Here is a 25,870-nt window from a genome sequence, read left to right as displayed (position 1 = left end):
AATGAGGTTCCAGGGGCACCCCTCTGAGGCTCACAGAATGTTTCCCTTGGATTTTCAGGAAAGCCTATTATTAATGAAGTATCACAGCCACTTCCCCTTGCAGTTGGTCCTTTGACACGGACTACAGATTTATTGCTTACAAAATCATGTCCAGAAAACTTGTTAGGTATAAAGACACTGAAAGCTCTAGGAGCTATAATATGCTGTTCTCCGGAAGGAGTACGATTATTCTTGCGAGATTTTAAAGGCCATTATGTATTAAGAGACATGGATCCCCGGTTACAGAATGTACCTGCACACTTGTGGGCGCAAGGCCCCACTGATGTAGGTTGTATGCACATTACACCATATCGAGTCACACTCAAAGCAGGAGTGGTATTACCACGAATTCGACAATACAAGTTACCTCCAGATGCTGTAGTGGCTTTGCTGAGAATCATTGACGAGCTCATTGCACAAGGAGTGGTCGTGGAAACTGACTCCAATGTATGTAATTCTCCTATTATTCCAGTTCTTAAACGTACTGATCCAAATGCACCACCTGTTTATCGATTAGTTATTGATCTGCGCGAATTGAATAAATGCATTGTACCACAGTATCCTGTGGTTCCAGATATCTCTTCATTACTGACAGCTATTGATTCAGAAGCGACGTTCTTTACTGTAATTGACCTCAAGAACGCCTTCTTTAGCGTCCCAATTGATCCAGAAAGCCAATACTTGTTCGGATTCAGTTTAAATGGACGAAGTTTCAAATTTTCACGCGCACCTCAAGGATTCACAGAAAGCCCCAGCATCTATAGCCAAGCACTGAAAAGACAACTTGACAGTATCCACATGCCTGTTAACACCGCCCTACTCCAGTATGTCGATGATCTGCTGATCACCGCACGAAGCGAACCCGAATGTGAAAAAGCATCACTGACGGTTTTAAATTTCCTGGCTGACAAGGGGCACAAGGTTTCCCCTTCAAAGCTGCAATTCTGTGTTCAGCAAGTTGTGTACCTGGGTCACTTGCTGTCCAAAGTGGGGAGACAGCTCACTCCAGATCGCATCCAGTTAATTGTAAACATGTCACCACCGAAAACACAAAAGGAGGTGCGGGCTTTCATAGGCCTCACCTCGTACTGCAGACAATGGATTCCCCAATATGCATTTCTAGCAAAGCCACTCATTCAGTTGACAACTCAGGAGGCAGCGACATCGACTGTCCTCCCTTGGACTCAGGAACATACACAAGCTTTTGAAGACTTAAAGAAAGCCTTATGTCAAGCACCTGTTTTAGCAACACCATGTTACAGTAAGCCTTTTACACTTTTTGTTACAGAACGTGAAGGTACTGCCTTGTCAGTCCTCACTCAGGAACAAGCAGGTTCACACAAACCGTGTGCTTACTTTTCTAGCACATTAGATCCAGTAGCCCAAGCTTTACCTGCATGTTTGAAATCAGTCGCAGCGACAGCTTTAGCAATCAGACAGAGCGATTCCATAGTATTAGGACATCAACTGACAGTACAAGTTCCACATTCCGTGGAAGTTCTTTTAAATCGTACACAGACCCAACACTTGACCATAGCAAGACTGACAGGTTATGAATTGACATTGTTTCAACCACACATAGAAATCAGACGCTGCAGCACATTGAATCCTGCCACACTTTTGCCATTAAGTGGTGTAGACCCACTGAAGCATGATTGTATCGAAGTCATCACTATTACGACGAAACCCAGACAAGACTTGACAGATGTCCCATTACCAGACCCAGACCTGACACTTTATGTGGATGGTTCATGTATGAGAACAGGTACAGGAGAATTAGTGGCAGCTTACGCAGTCACGACAGACACCAAAGTTATAGAAACAAATTGTATCGACACCCTGTCAGCTCAAGCAGCAGAGCTCATCGCTCTGACACAAGCCTGTATTCAAGCCAAAAATAAGAGAGTTAACATATACACTGATTCACGTTATGCATTCGGAGTCGTTCAAGATTTCTGAGTCCTCTGGCGAGAAAGAGGTTACTTAACTTCTCACGGTGCCAACATTCAACACGGTCCCCTCATTCAAGCCTTGTTAGATGCAATACATCTACCCACTGCGATATCTATTATGAAGTGTAAGGCACATACAAAGGTTACTGATACGATCTCCCAGGGTAACGACCTGGCAGACCGAACAGCTAAGCAAACTGCCCAGAATCGAATTCATGCAACTGACTTGACAAAGACAATAGTTCCGACACCATCACACTGCATGACAGTCAAGGATCCCGCACATGATGTAATTGACATACAGACACATGCCACACCAGATGAAATCAAGAAGTGGACTGAACTAGGAGGGATCCAAACAGATCAGGGATGGATGACGAAGGGAAAATCTACATGGTTTCTCCCCGATTCTATGGTACAAGTCATCATTAACACTATACATAGCCCAGCACACCTAGGAGAAAAGGCAATGCTAGATAGCATTCAACACATATGGTACAATAAGAACTTACGAGCAGCAGCGAAACAAAAAGTGCGTACTTGCATGATTTGTTGTCAGTTCAATCCAGGTAAAAGCATTCCTGTAGAGAAAGGTGGATTTCAGCCTCCCGATCACCCTTTTGAAGTCCTCCAGATGGATTATATCCAGATGGAACGTTGTCGAGGATTCAAGTATGTCCTCGTAGTCGTATGTGCACTTTCCCGATGGACAGAAGCATATCCAGTCCCAGATTACACTGCTCCGACCACTGCCAAGCAGCTGGTTCGCGAGTTCTTCCCACGGTATGGTTTGCCCCGTATCGTGTACTCAGATAACGGTCAGCCATTCTCATCCGAGCTTGTGAAACACATTACACTCCTGTTAGGGTATCAGTGGAAGTTCCACTGTGTCCGGCATCCCGAGGCAGCAGGTCTCGTGGAGCGCCATAATCAGACTCTAAAGATCCGACTTTCAAAAATATGTAGAGAGAAAGGCGTTGACTGGATAGTAGCCTTGCCAGTTGCCCTTTTCTATATGAGGATGGTTGCGCACTCTCGAACCGGGCTATCCCCGTATGAAGTGGTCTTCGGTAGGCCACCAAATATGTGGGGGACGCCTATACCTCGTAAAATCACAGATGTTGATTGCATTATGCTGACAGATTACCTTGCCTCCTTGATGTCTGCACTACAATCTTGTCGTTCACAGGTAGCTGCAGCCTTTCCCGACAACACCGAGGTGAAGCCCCATGAAGTGGTCCCTGGCGATTTTGTATTCGTGCGGAACTTTGACCGGAGAAGTCCACTGGAGCCCCGCTGGCAGACCCCGAAGTTGGTTCTTCTGACGACAAGGACGGCTGTTAAATTGGAGGGCAGAAAAGGATGGCTGCACTCGAGCCACATCAAAAAGTTTCACGGACTTCCTTCGGACTTGGACTCTAAGCCCTGCCCTCCTCCACAAACTGACTCAAAACTCCCCCTGGTTGAGAAAACCGCCTCTGAAGAATATAGACTAAAGTTACGGTCTAGCAAGTCAGACAGTTTAATTGTTTGAGTCCTCCCCTAGGTGAATCGGTTAAATTAGTTTCTGACATGTATCCCCTAGACCGAGATAGAGAGAGAGATAGACAGAGACAACTCAAGAAACGTGCATATTGTAAATCACTTCGTAGTCACTGTATAGTGACGTTATTGATTATGTTTTTTTAAGCCTTCTGATTATTGCTGCCAGTATATTATTGCACATGTACTACCCTATTTTCAAGCGTGCACAATCTGCTTACAATGTCACTGCCGAACATTCTTTTAGCGAATTACCTCCTCATGAATTGTCTTACAGACTTGCGCTGCGCAACAACACATTCATTAGTATGTTACATCACTCCCATCAGACTAACAATGCTACAAACTGCTGGATATGTGGCCGACTCCCTCCCTACCAGAAATACAAGGGAGTTCTGCCCCTCTTTCCGTACCCGTTCACTCACAATGGCTCCTGTGGGGCATGGTTTAGATTAATTAATTCCCTAGATTCTGACATTGCTGTTTACGATGGGAATTGGGTTTGGGGAAACCTGAACTTAGTTCTACTTAAAGCCTGTTACCCTGACAAGAAGGGACTTCCCACTAGAACAGGAACTGATCTAGAAAATGAAGTATATGGATTAGGTAATTACACAATTAACCTCATGATTCTAACTGTTGAATCCGAAGCTGCACCAGTATTGCCTGCTATGTCAGTATTACCAGTCACAGGTGAATTATGTATCAGAAAGAATGGTTCCATACACTTAGGTCATAGTAAATGTACTACTGTGATCGAATTTAGTGATCAAGGCAAATCCACGTTTAGAGCTACTCGTCATTCCTACTTTGTCTGTGGCCATACCGCATACATACGTTTGCCTCCAGATTGGGATGGTACCTGTTACATAGAGATCTCCCGATTGTCGACTACACTGAAACGGCATGGGAGCAATACACAGACTTCAATAAAGGTTTCTTCCCCTACATAGGTACTGTTACTAATAGTAAACTGATACGTAGATTAACTAGAACCCTCGAAGCAGTAGTGAATGAAGCTACTTCCGCTCTAGGTAACTTAACAGAGGAACAGTCTGCCATGCGGGTTGTTGTTCTTCAAAATCGTCTCGTCATTGACGTCATCCTAGCTGATAGGGGTGGAGCCTGTAAGGTCATCGGGTCAAGTTGCTGTGTTTTCATTCCAGAAAACGAGCCAACGGTATATAAAGCTATAACACGTCTCCATAAAATTGCAAGTCTGATACATCAGAATCCAGGCACCTGGACTTGGTCCGGTTGGTTCTGGACAACGTTGACCGCTTGGGGATGGAAGATCCTATCCTTCCTAGGCATTGGCCTTCTCATAGTATTCAGTTGCTGCCTGTGTTTACAATGTGGACTGGCGATTTGCGGCCTGTGCGCCACATCATGTATTCCGCATTCAAATTCCCATTCAAACCGCCAAAAGAAGAAAGAAGAGCAAATGATGTTACATGAACAGATTGATCGATTCATGCAGATCGATATATCATGAAGGGTCCGTAGGGGACAAGGAGGGAATGAGGTAATATAAATTTTGTGATCAATTGTGTCCCCTATCTTAGACCCCAACGACTCCGTGTACACGCTACAAGTACATGTATGTTCCCTCCACTTCAAGCTATGAAGACGCAAATACATTTGCGTCCAACGTTAACATGTCCTCTTTCAGATCCACCATGAATGGGTTGAATAGTCCGTTCCTAAATATGCCATGCCAACGTCTTTATGTAGTGTACTTTACACGTTTTTCAGCTCTGGCGAAGTAGGCCCTGAATTCTGCCATCGAGCCTTTTCCTGCCTTCTGACTCTAAATCTCAAACCTGGGCCTGCATCTGTACCCGTGACCTCTGCCTTACTCCCTGCGCGGCTAACGGTGCTTGGCTCAGCCTGTTGCCTGCCAAGACTGTATTCAACCTTCGAATTATCTGCTCCGCTCCTCGAAAATACATTCCTGTCTAGTAGTTTCACGTCAACATCCTTCCAGCTGCAGAGCAAAGGGCTCGGCCTCACCGTCTCCATGCAAGTAATTCATAGCTCTGTTTCCATGGTAGGCCCATGCCCTCCCTCGCACCCCTCGCATCTCATGCAGACACGTAGACGCTCATACACGCACTCACAGTCAGTATAGAATAGCCTTTTGTCCGAGAGACCTTTTCCTTCCAGATAATACAGTTCCTTAAACATGAGATATTAGACACGATTTGGGATTAGGTTGATCTGACATCCAGACTTCTGTCTCCATATGTAGGGCTAAATGTCAAGTCCCCCTTCACCCCTCAAGTTACACGTACATCACACGTCATACTGCTGCGCGCGCATCTCTGCCATGTATTTCTGCTGACACTGCCGGATTCACTCATGGATCCGCCTACTTGTGACATCATGTTAAATGACGTTCTTGTTCACGCCTTCATGCACGCCTATTGTAACGCCTTTTTGTATTACGTACATGCACTCTTATCTCTCTTCTCAGCTGTTACGCCTCCTGCATATGCCTTTACTGTAATGCATTGACTATATATATGAATGCCTGTCAATAATGTATTGTTGCATACTCGCATATTACCATTGACTCTGTCAGTCTGTCCCTTCCCGAACCTGCGTGGTGACGGAACGGTATGCCACCTTGGCTCGAGCCAATATGCTAATTACCCAATTCCTTTTTAAGGAATAAAACCCTTTTTGAGAAACCTCAAATATCACGGATTTTGCCTCTTATTTATTATGAGTTATTCTTATTGACTTTACCGCATAGAAATTCAGTACCAGGTAATTAAATTTACCACAAGAAGGCACTCCCTCGGTTGGTGTCTGGCTCGTTTGAGGCACTTTGAGATGGTGGATCTTGTATATTCTCTAGTTCTTAGTTTGTGGCTTAATTCCTGTGCTTGTTGTAAGTAATCACTTTTCTTACTGCAATTATGTTTTAGCCTTAAAAATTGGCTGTAGGGGAGATTATCCCGCAAGGGCTTCGGATGGTAACTTTTATAAGACAGAAGGCTATTCTTAGCAGTTGGTTTTTGTGTATGTTTTTGTTTCCAATATGCCGTTTTCGGTGAAGATGGTAAGGTCCAACAAATCTATACTTTGATTATTTGAGGTGAATGTGAATTTTAACCAACGGTCTTTGCTGTTCAACGATTCCATGAATTGGTTCAAATCCTTATCAACCTGCCAAACTAGTAGAATATAGTCAATATAACGTTTCCAGTATAAAATACTGGAAACGTATGGGTTGTTGTCATTGAGTACAAATTGGTTCTCAAATTGACTCACATAGAGTCCAGCCACCGAAGGGGCAACAGCACTGCCCATGGATGTGCATTGGCATTGCAGGAACAGATCTCCATTATATTCAAAGTAATTTTCTTTTAAGGCTAGCCGACAGTATTCATCTCATCTGGAAAATACAACTGGCCAAAACCAAGATTCGCAAATAAACGGACAAAAAATCTTAAAGATGTGTTGGTACACACACGTCCGTTAAAGAGAAAAATCACGCAAAACATCAGACATATGAACATGATACCTATCACAGGACACTCCCCCTGTGGGACATGCGTGGTATGTAAAACTCACAAATACAACAAAGACATTGCAACTCACAGAAGAGAAGTGTGGCTCAATGATTAGAGCGGCAGACCCTGATGCAGAGGTCTAGCCCGGGACCAGAGTTCAATTCCCCGCCTTGGCGGGTCTTGGGCTCAAAATTCCACGGACCTGATAATTCTCGCCTTGGTGCATATTCCAATCATGGAGTCCCACTCTGCAACTCTGGGCAATAGCTTGCTTAATCTCCACAACAGCCCCCACAACGCTAAGGATGCCTGGCCTCCACCTTGGGGGTGCCCAGGAGTGGACGCCTCACAGGGAAAGCCAGGATGGGTTCCACAGCGGTATTCGTACAAGCGCCTTGAGACCCTTGCGAGTGAGTAGTGCGCTATACAAGTATCAATTTACAATTTTTACAGAAACATTTATCTGGACCCAAAGACAAAACACCAATTGTTATTCCACACATGTGGTATATCTCGTGAGCTGCCCATGCCAACGCAAATATGTGGGCATGACCTGCAGAAAAGTAAAGTTAAGAATCGGAGAGCACAAAAGCAATACAAGACTGAAGAAGAACACCACCAAACTATGCTTCCATTTTGTAGAAGCAGGCAATAATTGCGAAGAACTGAGATGGACAGTGTTGGAAATGCTGACAGACAAATCTAGCAATGCTGAAAAAATATTGTTTGAAAAAAAACAAAGGTGGGTGAACCGCCTCCAGACACACTTCATAGGCCTGAACGACAATATACCGTGGCACCATTTTTCCTAAATCCACCTTATCCATTGTGCTCATATTGAACTGCACCTCAAGTAAAGACAGAAATAACAGCACACCACATAAAAATCGCACACCTATTAACATCTACTCTTCTCTATCTGAATTCAGATACTCACTACCTAGTGTAAACATGGACTTCCCAATCTATCTGAAACCAAAAACTCAACATCAGTGGAAACATTGACTACCCCATCGTCCACCTTTTCTTTTTATCAATTCTACATGAATGGACATTGATCCTTAATCATAAACATAACCATTACCTGGTATTTAATAAGGGAGTTGCTTCATATCTTGATTACAAAATTAACAGGAGTAACGACACATCCGCTGGTTTTGTCTTAATAAACATTTAACCGCCCTGTCCTAATAACCTAACCTTGGCCATAAGTATAGTAACATTAACAACCCGTAAAAGAAATAGTAATTACAACCTAGCCGATTGCTTCTACAACTACAGAGTCGGCTATTGAGATTATCATTTAATTTTGGCCCAGGACAATTTTGTTTTCCATTTTAGTGAAATCTAAGGTTTATTTACGCAATTATATCGTAATACGGTTATTTTTCTCATTTGAGACTACAGTCGAAGGATCGCAGTCCTATTTCTATTAGAACTTTGCTTTTAAACAGGAAGGGGAAGTGTCCTTCTAACACCCGGGGGCAGAGCCAGCACAGGACGGGAAGACTTCCACACGTGGGTAAGAATGGCGGCAATACGCTACCTAATACAACAAAATAGAAATATGCCCGACTCCGTGTACCTAACATTTTTCGTTATTATACATCCTTTATTCTCTTTAGCTCGGGCTTAATTTACCCACGCTCCCTGAGGACAAACGAAAATCCTTACAATAAGGTCATTTTCTGTCTGTATGTAACTCCATCAGACACTTACTCTTTACAATAATTCTCCCACTTAGTCTGCCGGCATTTGCATCAACACAGCAATGATGTAATTAAATCTCCCTCCACAAGACATACCCTAGGAGTATTCTAATAGTCCTACTACAAAAGAAGAATATGATGCATATTAAAATATAACATTTCCGTAATGATACCGACTTGATCTATGAACAAAGGGTGTCTATTTCTTCACAAGAGTCTAACGAGCACTTCAAAAAATGACACAGCCTATCAATCGTGTCCAATCTTTCAAAACATGAATGTTTACTAATATAGAGATCTCTAGATGGTGATAACAATCAGAATGTGTGCCATTCCTCTTTACTGTTACTGTTTTCTTAACAATTGTTGCTTCCACACTGTGCCACAAACAGAACTCTCAATAGAACTAATAAGAACCCAAAATGCCCTTTTTGTTTTCCGTTTTTATTTCCTGTCAAGAGTGCTAAAAATATGATGCATGTTGATTTGTCTATTCAGCTTAAAACAAGATGCCGTCTTTTACATTCACAATATGGATGTTTGTTGTTTTATCATTTCTTAGGAACCAAAAATTAGTTCATCCAAGTGTTGAAAATACTACACAAATGGTGTAAGTACTTAAGTTTGTTTTGTATGTCCTGATGAATGCTCTATAGATCCGGCTGTGCCAAAGAGAGCTGAAACATTTCGAACGTTGTTCTAAAGATATAAGGTGATCCAGTAACTTGATTGACCACAGTATCGAATTTGCTTTTAACAAACACTACCACTTCTTTTATATTAACGTTTCTTTTGGAGTGATACTGTTTTTTACTTCTTCTCCTGCACCTTCCCTCTGGGGGTGTCCTTTATTATCTAGACACTGTTACCCAGACCAGAGGTTGCCTCAGGATGAGGCTGGCATGTAGCACAAAATTGGGCACCCGATGACTATTCCATAACGCTGATAATGGGCGGTTAACAGATATACACCGCAAATAATATCAGAGCGTTTATGAGGGTGTTCCATTATAACCAATGGTTATGAAGCTACAAGTGTCCATTCTCCTTTCTGATTAAACTGACTGTAGTAGTGTATGTCTATAGTGTTTTATAGAATGGTTTTATGATTTTTTAGTAAGAGTCACGTAAACATTTGGGTTTTTAAGATAATATCCTGGTATTTACACATTGCCCTTTATAAGTATGTCCTAATATTTTGCACAGTAAGATGTATTGGCAGATATTAAAGTATTACGTTGGGAGGGACTTGAACCGTTGTTGTTTTTTAATGTTGCACCAGCACCCTTTTGAAAGATACAGGGAATGCACTTTTTTCACTTCATGTGAAGTTTCTAACAATATTTACAATTAAGGCACTTGCACTTTATAGTGGGAGTTGGCTTGCATTTGCACTTTAATTATGTGAACAAGATTCTACAATATGCCATGTAGGACTGCCCAATAGAGTAGAGGGCACTTACCCATAGTCGGCTGTGGCCGAACAGCAGTACAATGTGAGGCCCTACACTACTGTCATATTAGTGATTATGTTTACATTATTTGAGGATCATACAGTCATCCAATCCTGTAAAGGTGCACTTGCACTTTATTTTGAAATAGAAAATGTTAAAATCGTCCTGCACTTCCACTTTATTATAACAAATAATCAGTCAACTAGCACATAAATACAAAAGGCACTGCACATATGGAGAATTGAATTAGATCCACAGAAAGAAAACAAAGCAACAGAGCAGACCCATTCTTAATATGGTAATTCAGTGCTACTGCCAAAATACCCTCAGCCTGTCACCGCACGATGAACTCCATCCACTCCGGATCTCCGACCGACCCTTGCCCCCACCACGTCTTCAACAAGCCCGACGCTGTCATCGCACCCCACCTGCGAGACATCATCAACACATCCTTCAACACCGCCACCTTCCCTGAGAGCTGGAAGCACGCCGAACTCAGCGCTCTACTCAAGAAACCCACAGCGGACCCCACCGAACTCAAGAATTACCGCCCCATCTCGCTCCTCCCGTTTCCAGCCAAAGTCATCGAGAAGATCGTCAACAAGCAGCTGGCCGCCTTCCTTGAGACAAGTGGATCCCTCGACCCCTCACAGTCTGGCTTCCGAGCCAACCACAGCACCGAGACCGCCCTCATCGCCGCCACCGATGACATCCGAGCCCTGATGGACAACGGAGAAACAGCGGCCCTCATCCTCCTGGACATCTCCGCGGCATTCGAAACTGTCTGCCACCGCACCCTAGTTCAGCGCCTCAGCAACGTCGGAATCCAGGAGAAGGCTCTGGAATGGATCATCTCCTTCCTCGACGGAAGAACACAGAGAGTCCGCCTACCACCGTACAAGTCAGAGGCCACCGAAGTCATCTGCGGCGTCCCTCAAGGATCCTCGCTGAGCCCCACCCTCTTCAACGTCTACATGAGCCCCCTCGCGGCCATCGCACGCCAACACAACCTGAACATAATCTCCTACGCCGACGACACCCAGCTGATCCTCTCCCTGACCAACGACCCCGCCGCCGCCAGAGCCATCCTGCACGAAGGGATGAAAGAGGTAGCCGAGTGGATGACGACCAGCCGCCTGAAATTGAACTCAGACAAGACGGAGGTCCTCATCCTGGGCTCCTCCCCCTCCGCCTGGGACGACTCCTGGTGGCCTCCAGCCCTGGGCACCGCACCCAAACCGACAGACCACGCACGGAACCTGGGCTTCATCCTGGACTCCTCCCTCTCCATGACCAGGCAAGTCAACAACGTCTCCTCGGCATGCTTCAACATCCTACGCATGCTACGAAAGATCTTCTGGTGGATCCCCACCGAGACCAGGAAGACCGTCACCCAGGCCCTCGTCACCAGCCGACTGGACTACGGCAACGCCCTCTACGCCGGTACCACCGCCAAGCTCCAGAAGAGACTCCAGCGGATCCAGAACGCCTCAGCCAGACTCATCCTCGACATCCCACGAACCAGCCACATCTCCGGACATCTGAGAGACCTGCATTGGCTCCCCGTCAACAAAAGAATCACCTTCCGCCTCCTCACCCACGCACACAAAGCCCTACACGACCAAGGCCCGAGCTACCTCAACAACCGAATCAACTTCTACGCTCCCAAACGCCACCTCCGATCAGCCAACCACGCCCTCGCCGCCGTCCCCCGCATCCGAAGAGCGACGACAGGAGGAAGGTCCTTCTCCTACCTGGCCGCCAAGACCTGGAACTCCCTCCCGACCGACCTGCGCCTGACCCAAGACCACCTCTCCTTCAGGAAGAAGCTGAAGACCTGGCTGTTCGAGCAGTAACGGCACCCCCCTCCCCCCAGCGCCTTGAGACATTACGGGTAAGTAGTGCACTCTATAAATGTCTTTGATTGATTGAATACCCCATTAAACACATGTGCACAATTGTGACACAACTTCGATAAGATACATGGAATGGGCAAATAGTAAAATAAATTAAATAAATTGTGCAGTACTTATGAGATTTAAATGGAGGTAGCACACAAATGATTGTTTTTTGCACTGGTGGATACACAAATTATAATTTACAAGAAAACATAAAAGTAGTATGAAAATGATAAAATGTTTTTAAATAATGAAAAGACAAAATTTAGGTAAATCATTTGTCATTTGAGATGTCATCAGTGATGTCATCAGTGATGTCATCAGTGATGTCACTGACCATGTCATGAATGATGTAATATGTGACATCATCAGCAGTGGATTGCGGGTGCGCGATATATAGTTATTGCAACTAACTATATATGCGAATTTCTATGGTTTTGTGCGAGTAAATTAAGGTTTTGTAAATGCTAATCCCTAACTATATATGGTCTATAACCAATGGTTTTTTCAGTGAATATATATATATATATATATATATATATATATATATATATATATATATATATATATATATATATATATATATATATATATAATATTTATATTATTTATATATATCAGAACCACCTCCTTCTCAGGAATGAATACGCACTCGCAGGATCTGTTCTTTCCAATTATTTATTCATTCGCAATTTCCAGCATGATAAATACCGACGTGTTTCGCCACCAAACTGGCGGCTTGCTCACGGTTGCTCACCGCGAGCAAGCCGCCAGTTTGGTGGCGAAACGCGTCCGTATTTATCATGCTGAAAATTGCGAATGAATAAATAATTGGAAAGAACAGATCCTGCGAGTGCGTATTCATTCCTGAGAAGGAGGTGGTTCTGATAAAATTCGGCGGGGCTCTGCCGAGGAATACTGCACCGTTCCGAGAAGCGCCAGGGGTCAACGAGGACAAGCCAAGGGTCGCACTCTCGAGCATTTCTAAGTGTTCTCATTTATTTGTCAAAGTTTTAAGGTCATCGCATAACCAACGCGTTTCAGTGTCCCCTGACAACTTGATCACGTGATCAAGGTGTCATGAGGATTTGTCAGTAGCTGTGTGAGTGACTGGGCCTTAAAGGAACAGCACCTGTGACTTAGTCCAACAAGAATCCACAGTTTTGCACAAAATATTTACCTAAGTGAAGTACGTTCTACTGGTTTATTACTAAGTGCTACTTCCATGGGTAAATATTCAGTACATAATCTACACTACAGCTGCATCAAGGAGCATGAGGAAATGTCACCAGTGACCTTGTGTGCGTTCTGGCAATGCGATTGTTCCTGGTCCTTTTTTATTAGTTCTAAGCGGAGTGCGGAAGTCCGAGAAGTGACAAAAATCTCTGCCAAGCTACTTGGAGTTCCACGAGAAGCGGAGTGGGTTACCTCACGCTGTGCACAATGATTTTTAGTGCCGAATGTATGTCCCATGCTGTAAAATCAGCGTGAACTGCATCTTGCACAGTGCAAAAAGGTGCTGCTTCTTTTTGCCACTCGAGTAGAAGTTGTACTCGAGTGGCAGCTTCCTGAACGCGAACTGAAGGTTTCTCAAATTGAGCCTAGCGACCATCCGCAATGAGAAATCTTGCTGGGAAGTGGGCTAGCATTGTATTTCCCTCACTTGCCAACTTAACTTTGGTGAGCTTGATAGAGGAAAATACTACGCACTGCATTGCACGGAGTGCAAAAAACTCTGCAAACTGAGCGGAGTTAACTGCCCAGGCTTACTTTTGATCCAGAAATATGTGATTACATAAATTCTCCTAGCGAGAAGACAACAAGACTACAAAGAGGTAACTCTTCAGCAAACAAGATTCTTTCATTTTAACTATATGATGCAAGTGCTACTTTGTTTGGTGGAGATGCCCTCATATTCCTAGCATCAAGATCGCCTCACCAAAAATTGGCAGGAAACCCATTGGGGGGGCCTCTTGTTAAGCTGTCAACAGCCTGTCAAAGGCAGGAAGTAATTTTTACATTTGAATACATGTAGCAATTTAAAGGAAGAACACCATGGACTCTGTTCTCACTAGGTAAGGGTAAAAAAGCACCCACTCGTTACGGTCACTACACATTGCCTCCAATAACTCAAAAATGAATTCACCTCCACTGAGCATTTCAGATCGTCTTTCAATGTGGAATTGCCAAGAAAATACACTTGCTTGCCCATTTATAGAAGTTGAGATTTAGCTTGGGCAGCTGCTATTTTTTATTTGTAAGTGCTTTCTGTTAAGGTTTAATTGCTTTGAAATAAGCATAAGGGCTAGAATGGCCCCAGGGGCCCCATCCCGAGACCCGGCCACAACTGATTGGGGGCTGCACGGCCCCTCTTCCCAAGCCAATTTCGAACCTGGGAACCCCATCCCCTGGGGCCCTACTATAATTCAATAGAGGCCGAGTGCCCCGGGGACCCCATCTCCCAGGGACTGGCCACATCTATCTGGGTACTCTGGCCCCACCCAGGGCACCCAGTGTGGTATTTAGAAGATAGTTGGGGAGCTAGAATGCCCCTGTGGCCATTGCCAGCTCCACGCCTCCAGCGGGAACCAGCATTACTCACATAGGGACCTACTAAATATGCAGCTCCCTGTGTGTTAGAACAATCCTTTCTTCTGCTTCCCTGCCCACTTGACAACGGGCAGTGAAACAGCGAAAACTCTGCTCCCAGCAGGTGGGAGCAGTTTGACAGCTCCTGCATGCTGGGAGTGGAGTTATGTTTTCTCGCCTGGCTGAGCTATCACATCTCCCACCAAGCAAAAGCTATCTCACAAGGGTGGAGCAAGACCTAACCAGGGGTGGGGGCGGGGTCACAGTCCCCAGACCTATACATGGCTCCAGGAGGGGGGGCGCATGGCCACCCTCCATTCTTGTAAATGGGCCAGTCCTGGGGAGGTGGTGGTTGTCCCCAGAGCCCCCCTCCTTCATTTAAAGAAAGGATTTGGCCCCAAGGAGGTGTGCAGTCCCTGGGGCTAGGGGGGTCTGCCCGGCATCCACTATCCATTTTTTAATGTAAAGATCCAGAGAGGCGGAGGGACCTGGGCCCGGGGAGTCCATGTGCCCCCCTACATTAATATAAACATGGGCCCTGGGGCATAAATAAGCCCTTTATCTCCTCTCCTCTCTGCTTTATATATCTAGCCTTTAGCGCAGCGGCTGTGGGACAATTCTGACATCACCAGTGTTGGATTTCGGGGTGACCAACATCTTATTAAACTTTATGCTGATGATGCTATCTTGTTCATAACCAATCCTATATTCTCACTCCCAATGCTGGTTTCTGAGCTTCAACTATTCGGCAAGTGTTCTTGTTTTAAAACAAATCTACGGAAATGGCTGATTTTGAATCTCTCTCTATTGACTCTGCACACAAATTGGTCCTGCATGCTCAATTTCTGTTGGAATGGGCTAAGAACTCCATTGAATACCTTGGTTTCAAACTGGCTAGCCCTCTTTTTAAGACTGTCTTATAACTACTTGGCTCTAATCTCTCAGGCATGTAGAGTGCTAGCTGCATGGAAACTGCTTTGGCTATCTTGGACTGGCTGAATATCAGCTATAAAAATAATTATACTTCTGTGTATTTTATACATATTTCAGACACTATCACGGATCCTTCCTCCTAAGGCTTTGCGTTCCTTACATCAAGAGATAAATCAATACTTGTGGGATGGCAGGAGACTTTGCCTCCATCACAGAGTACTCTATCATCCAAAAACGGAAGGGGACTTTGCGGTCCCTATGGTGCCTCATTACTTCCAAGTGGTGCAACTCCTTTTTTTGGTGGAATGGAACCACCCTCTATCCTTCAAGCATTGGTCTTTCATGGACAAAGCTGTTGCGGGTTCAAGTAACTGGAATGAGGTCTGTTTAAAATGCAAGCACAGAGCCTGGGTCTTATACTCTTCTCCGGTCATAAGCTCTATCCTTAAAGGAGAGGATGCGGTGGCAGGGCTATCTGCCTAACTACTTTCCTGTCCTAAGGGCCAGAATCAACGGGAACAGAGCTTGGGTGGGCCCTTACCCCTAGGGAATGGGAATACATTGTCTATATAGTTCATCACACAGGACACAATATGGCCAGTACCAAAACTACCTAAGAGTGTCTCCTATTGGTATATGACACCAGACCGAATCCACAGATGGGACGGTGATTGCTGGCAGGGGTGTAGAAACCCGGGGACTCTCCTGAATCTCCTCTGGCATTGCCCAAAATTTACCAGATTCTGGGACCAAATCTTTCTAACATTGACACCGCTTTTCACACCTCCATCCCCAGGTTTCCTGCATATACCATTTTAGGACTTACGAATCCTCTGACCTTTACCTTATGTTCCACCGAGGTAGACAAATGGCACTGGCTTTGTGTCCTCATCACCAAGTAATCCTGTCCCTTTGGGGGACCAATAAAATCCTGGATCATACCTTTTGGTTTATCCTGGGAATGGAGAAATTGTGCTTACGTCTGGACTCTACATCTACTTTCTCTGCTGACAGATGGGCCCCATTTATAAAATATTATCCTCTAAATTTAGAGATATGACATACCTCTCCTTTTTGAGACTACTTGGCTTGATTCCTAAAAAGTCCCCTGCCTCTGACTAATGACTATTTCCGACTACATATAGATCCTTTCCTCTTAGTAGTGTCTTTACCTCTTAGGCACAGCAGGGACACTCTTTGTGGTTAGTGGGAATGGGTATGGGTTATTTTATTTTGTTATAATTTCAGATTATAAAACTCTGTCTGATTTAGGGGCAGCTCCTGCACTAGGGTGGTGGAGCGTCGCCCCACTGCTTTCTCACAGTGCGAGAAGCAAAAACATAAAAAGGTAATAACTTCCTGTTATTACCATTTCATGTTTAGTTGCAGGTGGGCGGGCAGCTCTATGAGCAGGGGAAGAGTGGTGTGCCCACTACTGAGGGTGCAATGACTGTTTGGTCAGCCCTCTGGGGCCACCCAAACCAGCCGTGCGCACTGTGCCCTTTCTCCATGCAGGCTGCAATGCAGCCTACATGGAGAAAATGGCCTCCCCGTAAGCCCATGGCTGGGCGGTGTCCCCGCCAATTACAATGCTGCCATTGCAGCACTGTGAGTTGCTTAGGGGAGGGGAGGGAGGCTGCCTGCTTCCTGTTGCTGCCGGAGGCAGGAGAGCAGGAGCAGGTGCTGAGAAAACAAGGGACCCGGCCGATTGACAGGTACGTTTTTAATTTGTTATCAAGTTAACTCGCGTTTAATGCCGGTCGAGACTGGCATGATTACGCTGCTGGCCCCAGGGTTGTAGGCAAACAGCTGTGTCATGGTCTTGAATTTTATTCCACTGCCGGCCACTGGTTGTAGGCGAACAGCTGTGGTTAACTTTCAACAGTCTTAATAAACAGAATGGCTCCATAAAAAAACTAATAACGGAAAAACGAATAAACGAATAAACCGCAACTAAATATTTAAAAGGATACTATGCCCATCTATTGTTTTAAATTATATTATTTTAAAAAAAACTTTAAAAATCAATATTATTTATCTAGTCTGTTCCATAAAATTTGTGACATCACAGTATTTAAGAGAATACCACATATGGCAGCTATAAAAATGAGAAGATTGTATTGCAAAATCCAACCAATGTTAACTCCTCTGTGAACTGAAATAGTCAGTCACGGCAAATCCAACAGTAGTTCTATAGTTGGCACAAATATTTACTGCCTCAAAATGAATTCATTTAATTGACCTAAAGGGATCTTTACTCAAAACGTTTCTTGCTCTCCTGGACTCATCGGTTCTTAAACCATTTCAACTTTTTTTAGAGATAATAACTAATCGCGCTAAAAATGTAGAAGCAACCACATTTTAATTCATAAGTGAGCTGTGTCTCTGGTTAACAAGAAAATAAAACAACTGTCAACAGCTTCTTTACATCCCAAATCGTTGTAACATTAAAGATTTGGCTATCACTGCAATCTCCTATGAACAGTTTAAATTTAAAATGGTTCTATTACGCCCATCAAAATATCTTAATTCAGTAGTTCATGGATAAACATCCTCTTTGAAGAACTAAATAGCTTTATTCCTTCAAAATATGAGACAAATAAGAGACAGAACTTCTACTACTTTTGATCTCTCACGTGTCTGTTTTCACAACAAACATTATGAAGTTGACATAAAATAAAAGCCTGAGTAAATAGCTTTTGAGTTCTGCTTCCCATCCTAATGAAATGCTTTCTTCATGTTGTATTTATGCAAAGTTCTTTATATATTCACAAAACAAATATGCATTATATTAGAAGATACGTGTCAATCCAAAGTACCTCAAACTTTCTTCAAATCTAAGTTATTCCAGAATAATAACAAGATTTCAACTTCTTCTTTCCCAAAGTCACACTTCTCAGGTTTACTGAAATCTGAAATTGGTACTTGCCTGTACCAAACTCAAATGTTCTTGATGTTGATCATAATATAATTCAAGTAGAGCAATAATAACTGGTTCAAGACATCAGAGAATATTATATACATAGTTCACTGACAACTGCCAGGCACATTAAACAACTCAAAAGCCTTCAGAGTCTCCTACTTTTCAGTTATAGAGTAAACATACCAACAATGAACAATAGCACCATGTTTGATTAATATAGAACAATATTATTCCATGAGGAGCAACAACATTATGCTTATAAAATTGAGAATAACCATAGTAGTACTGCAGTGCCATTGTTCAGATATTAGCAACAATCTAATGCAAAGTAAAATCATTAATCTCACCCATTAGAGAGAAAAAGTTTCCTTAAGCATAACTATAGGACTGACAAAACTGTGATGACAGACATTGCTCGAGTAGACCAACTTACATACAGATCATTCATTTATAAGCAAGGAATGACAACAATTATATCTTCATGGTGAGAGACAATCATTTACTATAAGATCCAAAAAGCCTTGCAATGGAAAAGAGGCTTCACATATTGGACCTAAAATTAATGGTGAACCATCAAAAATCTGAATCATTTCAGGAGTCCTCTTAAGTTTCTGAGGAATATTATTCATATTAGACCAATCTTAATCAATCAACATTCTACAGTTGCCACTATTCAACAATGCAGAACCATTGACAACTCTTTGATCTTCTCTCCTTATAGCAATTGGTAGAAGGAACATATTTTTTATCAGTATTATCTTTCATATTGAAGACAACTCACAATTTTTTTAATCATATGTCCGCATGACCACAATACAGACACAGCCCTACCTTTCACCAGCATTCCTTTCCTTCTTCAGTTAGATATCCCCAGACTACCTCTCAGGGCTAGAGCGGTCGTACCAGGCACAGGCTTTTTTTTTCTGGGTGGGCTGGAAGGGTGGGGACCGGGTTTGGAGCAATGAGGGCCGATATTGTTATAGGGGGCCGGATTTGCTGCAATATCACCCCACTGTAACAATAACAGCAGCAGTGCTTCACACTAGCACCCCCTCTAACTCCCAATGGGGCTGGTGCTTCTCACTAGCACCCCCTCCCCCACCCCGGGCATGACCAGCTGGTTTGCCAGGGCTGGTTTATGTTCCCAGTCTGGCCCTGCTGCCTCTACTCGCATTTGGGCAAGGGTTCCAATGAAACCTCTGATCAACTACATAAAATCTTCTTGACATGCTAGAATGTCCATCATTTTTTTCTTGGCACGTGTCTTATAATCTAGGCTCAATTATTAATGACAAAGCAATAAATTGACAACAAAAACTTAGGATGCTGTGAACAAACCAACTTATCTTTTTTCTTCACTCAGGCCATGTTGAAAAGGGGTAATCAGTGTTCTTTAAACCCCGGTTGTTAGCGCCTCTAATCGATAAAAGCATCTCATATAAGTCAAAACATGCATTCAATTTCTCAGGAAATATGGCACAAAGCTTTCTCATCTGAATACCCCATGTAAGCACAGTCATACATCATTTTAAATGCTGAATTAATTTCTAAAATATTTGCCCAGGACAATCCAGGTCCAATATGGCAACAAATAAAAAAATAACTTTTCCTTGATCTTGACAAAATTGTGCAGGAATGCAAAATGCATTGTGAGAGATTCTAAAACGTCTCTTAACTTCCCTGACTCCCAAGAAAGGTATGGGACACCTGAAGGGACTACTGAATAATTAGTAGGACTCCATAGCAAAGTCTACCTTAACGCCAAATTCTCAAAGTGAAATTGTTGTAGCTCTTGAACTATGTCCTGGAAAGGACCTTTAGTACAGGCAATCCAAAGGGCCATTGATCCTGCAAACAGTCAAGGACTGAGCACAAAGGTCTGTTCACTCACTTTACTTGATCGCCTGAGAATGGAAAGGGGCGACCATTCGGTCCCCCCGAACGTATGGTGGAGTACCACGATCCCCCCGGGAAGCCATCTTGGGCGGGAGGCGAGTCTCGGCTGGTATGCCCGAAGCGGCGTAGCCGGGGCGCGCCTTTTTCCCGCCCTAGAGTGGGCTGGCCTAGACACCGACGCGGCCGGCCACGCCCTCGGAGGCAGGCGGGGGCGGGTTTACGCCCGCCCTGAAGACGGATAAAAGGAGCGGAAGCCAAGAAAGCATCCTCTTGTTCCTGTGCTCTGAAGCTGCACCTCCCCGCTGCACGTGAGCTCGAGACGGAACGAAGAGCCAATTTTGAGCTTTGTAATCTTTCTTTTGTCTTACAGATATCCCGTCTGAGAATGCCCAAGAAAGTCGGAAAGCGGGTCGGTACCGAGCAGATGCTCCGCATGCTCATGAAGGAGATAGCCGACCTGAAGAAAAAGGTGGAGGCTAAGGACGGGGCGGGAGGAACGAAACGGCCTTTGCAGGGAGCAGTCCCCGGTGGAAAAAGCAAGAGGCCCAGAAGGGGAGCACTTGGGGGAGACACCCCGGTTCCCGATACCCCACGTGAGGAGCCAATCCCGGTGCCAAAAGAGGGGAATCCAATTCCTGTGGTGGTCACCCCCGTGAACAGGGAGGATATGCCCCCCGAGTTAGTGGCACAATTGGCAGCGTGGTTGGGAAAAGATAGCGAGGGCGCCACGGCTGACGACGCCCGGGCAGTAATGAGGCAACTGCGGGAATCTAGGGAGGCTGCGAAGGCAACATCTTCTGTTCCCCCACAGGTTCCGGCGGCTGGAAGTACAGCAGGCCCAAGTTCGGCGACAAGCACGGGGTCTACTTCAGGTAAGCGGCCATTGCCGATTGCGGGGGAGGGGTCTGTACCTTCTCGAAGGGAGAAGATTGCCCAGCATGTCCCGCTAGAAATTAAGGAATTGATTTGGGCGGATAAGTATGTAAACATGTTTTCATTGCTTACCGACCATTATGAGATAGAGCATGTGAAGAGCCAAAAGGAGCTCATGCACCCGAGTGTTTGGCGCGCAAAAATGGCCGCCTTTAAGGTTGACGAGAACATTGGTACTTGGGGCAGAGCATGGGGCATATTTACCTCCATCATGGGCGAGCGCAGGCCCGAGTTGCTGACCGAGTTACCCATTTATCAGTCGCGTATTATGGAGTATTTTGTGGCATATGGGGGCAATCAGTGGTTCTGCTATGACAATCTTTTTAGAAAAGCTAAGGAACACAACCCATTGTTGACTTGGGATTGTTACGACTCCGTGTCATGGCAAAAAATGGAGAGTACAGGAATGTTGAAGGTACCATTGGTAGGGAGTAACGGAGGAGAATCTTCCCGCCAAAAACTCTGGGACGCCCTTTCGGACGGGTGCAGGTAATGAGTACCACTCGAAACCGAGTGGCAACACAGGGAAAAGGGGGATCTGTTGGAATTTTTACAGAGGGAAATGTACGAGGCCCCAGGGGTCATGCAAATTCAGACATGAGTGTGGGGGGTGTGGGCAGCCATCCCATCCTGAGTCCTTGTGCAGAGCCAAAACGGGTGATAACGGTGGTAAGGGAGGCGCCAAACAGGTCTGATATAGTCCGAGGGGCGCCTTTACCTACCCCGATTGATACCATGGCAATGATTCCTTGGCTCAACGAATACCCGGATCATGCTTCCGCTGGGGTGTTGCGAAACGGGTTCTCATATGGTTTCCGCATCCCAGTGGGGGATTTTCAGGGTGTAGCAAACTGTAAGAACCAACTGTCGGTCTTGCAGCACGCGGCGGTGGTACAGGTAAAGATTGGGAAGGAGGTGACTCGAGGTCGTGTTGCCGGTCCATTCGATTTGCCACCGGTTGTTAACTTTGTTTGTTCCCCTCTAGGGGTGGTCCCCAAGAAGGACCCGGGTGAGTTTCGGCTGATACATAACTTGTCAGCCCCACGTGGTCTTTCCGTCTATGACGCGATAGACCCGGAAGTGTGTTCAGTGCGGTATGCATCTTTCGATGAGGCCGTAGCCATGTTGAATCGCCTGGGGCCCGGGGCGCTGATGGCGAAATCAGACATCGAGTCAGCGTTCCGGTTGCTCCCGGTACACCCAGACGATCAGCGTCTTCTTGGTTTCATGTTTCAGGGTCGCTATTACATGGATAGATGTATGCCAATGGGGTGCTCGATTTCATGTGCCTATTTCGAGAAGTTCAGTTGTTTTCTGCAGTGGGTATTCACAAGGAAGACAGGTTTTCAACATGTTATGCACTATCTCGATGACTTTCTGTTTTTGGGGGCAGCCGGGGATCCTGAGTGTGGACAGGTTTTACAGGAATTTTGTGTCTTAATGATTCGATTTGGTGTGCCATTGGCGCCAGGTAAGACTGTGGGGCCCTCGACCTTGATCGAGTTTCTGGGGATCGAGCTCGACTCGGTAGAAGGTTGTTTTCGATTACCCAAGGAAAAAGTGTTGAAATTCAGGTTATCCCTTGAGACATGTATTCGTGCAACAAAAGTAAACCTGCATCAATTGCAACAGGTGGTGGGTCAGTTGAATTTTGCCCTTAGAGTGATACCAATGGCGCGCCCCTTTTCCCGCTCGATTGCACAAGCCATGGTCGGCCTGAAGGAAGGACATCACCGCACGAGACTCTCGGCAGAGGTTCGCCAGGACATGCGCATTTGGTTGGCATTTCTGGCGGATTTCAATGGTCGAATTGTCTGGAACAAACCAGCGGTGTCCTCCGAGGAGCTGGGCCTTTGGACAGATTCGGCGGGGAGTATAGGTTTTGGTGCCATATTTGGTACACAATGGTCGGCTCAAAAATGGCCGTCATGGTGGCATGAGTACGGATTGACGAGTAACATTGCTTTTCTCGAACTTTTTCCGATTTTGGTGGCCCTGAAAACGTGGCCCGGGGGTTTCCGTGATCACTCTGTGGTGTTCTGGTCCGATAACATGACCGTGGTTGAGTGTATCAATAGTCAGGCAGCACGATGCAGATTGATTCTGAGACTGCTCAAGGAGATTGTGTTGTTATGCATGCAACTGAATGTACTGTTTAGGGCAAGACATGTGCCGGGGGTGATGAACCAAGCGGCTGATGCGCTTTCTCGTTTCCGTATGCAGGCCTTCTGGGGTTTTCTGCCCACAGAGGACCCGGTGGCGGCACCCTTTCCCGAAGCTCTCTGGTCTCTCGGTGCCCCGAACTACGAAACCTCGTGGGAGAGAGTTTAGCACCCAGGACGAGGAAGGCATATGAAGGGGCGTTCCGTTCCTATTGGGCCTTTTTGGGTACTGCTAGGGGAGAGTTTTGGGGTCAGGAAGAGTTTGTAGTACAATTTCTGCTCTCTTTACATCAGGCAGGCAAACCAGTAGCTACGGCCCAGAGGCATCGGGCCGCCATTTCCTTTATGGCAAAGGCTCATGGGATCCAGGACCCGACAGTTTCTTTCGTTGTGCAGAAAGCGCTACGTGGGTGGCAACGCCTTGAGGGTCGCAGAGTGGATGAGAGGCACCCGATAGGTCTGGATAGGTTGGCCCTGTTATCCTCCGTACTCCCTGCAACATGTTCATCCCAGTATGAAACTGTGTTATTCCGAGCCGCATTTGCGCTAGCATTCCATGGGGCCATGCGGGTAAGCGAACTAGTGGCGAAGAACAAGAGGGATACGATGGGGGGATTGTGCCGGGAGCACATTCAGGTCAGGGGGGAGACGATGACGGTCTCATTTGTTAGGTCCAAATCCGATCAAGGTGCAATCGGGGACTGTGTAATCATCCAGAGGATCCCCGGGTCTTCCATGTGCCCTGTGGTATGCATAGAGGAATATTTGACGCAGAGGGTTGCAGCATGGGGGGGGACCTTCTTGAGACACACTGACGCCACCCCACTGACGAGGTTTCAGTTCCAGAGGGTGCTTGCGATGTCGATTTCGGCCGCGGGCTTGAACCCCGGCGAGTTCGGGACCCATTCCTTTCGGATAGGGGCTGCTACTGAGGCTACAGCCAGGGGTCTGAGTGTGGAACAAGTAAAACGTGTGGGGCGTTGGTCCTCGAACTGTTATAAAAGGTATGTGCGGTTGCACATGTTGTGAAGCTGTAATGATATACTCACGCTTCTTGTTTCTGTTTGATTTTCAGTTACGCAAGCTTACGAAGCGGGGCGGACTGTACTGTCGACCCGACTCCTGGGGATCAGCGGTCAGAAATCACCGTCTGCGAATAAGGAGGTGTGGGTCGTGGGCCACTCATATGTGAGGCGTGCCGCGGACGTATTCAAAGCAGGTGATATGATTCACGTGGCTGGGGAATACGGGTACAGGGTGTCCTTCTACGGAAAGGGCAGGCTCTGTATTGACCAGTTTCAATTCTTTTTTGAGGGTTTGTTAGAGCGGACAAGGTCACCGCCGTCTATAATCATAGTCCATCTTGGGGGTAACGATCTGGTGGCCACTGGTAGACGACTTCTTCTTGAGGCAATGCTTTCCACAGTAAGTTGGTTGGCAAGGAGAGTTCCAGGGTGCACAATTGCATGGTCCCATATGATCCCACGGAAAGTGTGGCGGGGGGCTATTTCGGTTACTGCATTAAATCATTCAGTAAGGAAGATAAATAACAAAGTGAGTAGATTGTTTCGTTCAAATACACTGCATTCTGTTTCGCATGGTTGTATCAAAGGGGACAGTATGTATTTGGGGGACGGTGTTCATTTGTCCCGGGTGGGGAACGAGTTACTCATAGGAGACTTCATAGCATGGTTAAGGAGTTTACAGCATGACCTTTAGGTAGGAGTGTTTTGTGGGGGGTCCGGATAGCCGGTCAACTATCCGGCCTGTGGCGGTAAGGTCATGATCGGTGAGCAGTAATTCGAAGATCCCTATGAGGGGGCGTCACCCATTACGGATGGGAGCGCTCGGGGGAGGTGGCCAATTGGCCCCTCAACGGGGAGGCGATCCTGTCTAAGGAGAGGCCGCCGGAAGGAAAGGAAAGGTGGTCAAGGCCCCTTCCTGGATAGGAGGGGCTACGGCCCCTCCTGGGGAATTTCCCGGGGCCAGGACATCTGCGACGGCAGATGGGTAAGTTGTGTGGGGTGCGGGAGGGGGTTTACGCTACCTTTTAGACACCTCACACGAGTCCTCGAACGACCGTTAAATGGCGTCGAGTTTATTGGGGCCCCCGTCAAGTACAAAGGGAAATTGGTAGATGCACTTGAGGTACGCCTCTGTGCGGTCGCTCCTCTCACAAGTGAAGGGGGTATTTCTGGTTTAGGGATCTGACACCGGTTACGACCTTGCCGTTGGCCCTTAACGTTAGGATGTACAATTTCAAGTCAAATGTTTTGTAGGATGTTAGTTCGGCTAGGAGAACCTTTGTATTAGAGATCT

The 25,870-nt window shown here is 45.7% G+C and overlaps 1 protein-coding gene across 2 annotated transcripts in view; it reads left to right on the top strand.

Moving 5' to 3' along the window:
* HAO1 (hydroxyacid oxidase 1) overlaps positions 1-25,870 on the top strand; it is a 213,168-nt gene that overhangs the window by 180,405 nt on the left and 6,893 nt on the right. The gene's annotated exons all lie outside the window — the stretch shown is intronic.

The sequence above is a fragment of the Lissotriton vulgaris genome, chromosome 6, assembly GCF_964263255.1.
Source record: "Lissotriton vulgaris chromosome 6, aLisVul1.2, whole genome shotgun sequence".
Lineage (NCBI taxonomy): Eukaryota > Metazoa > Chordata > Amphibia > Caudata > Salamandridae > Lissotriton > Lissotriton vulgaris.
Note: the sequence above shows the minus strand (reverse complement) of the source record. Positions and strands in the feature narration are given on the sequence as shown.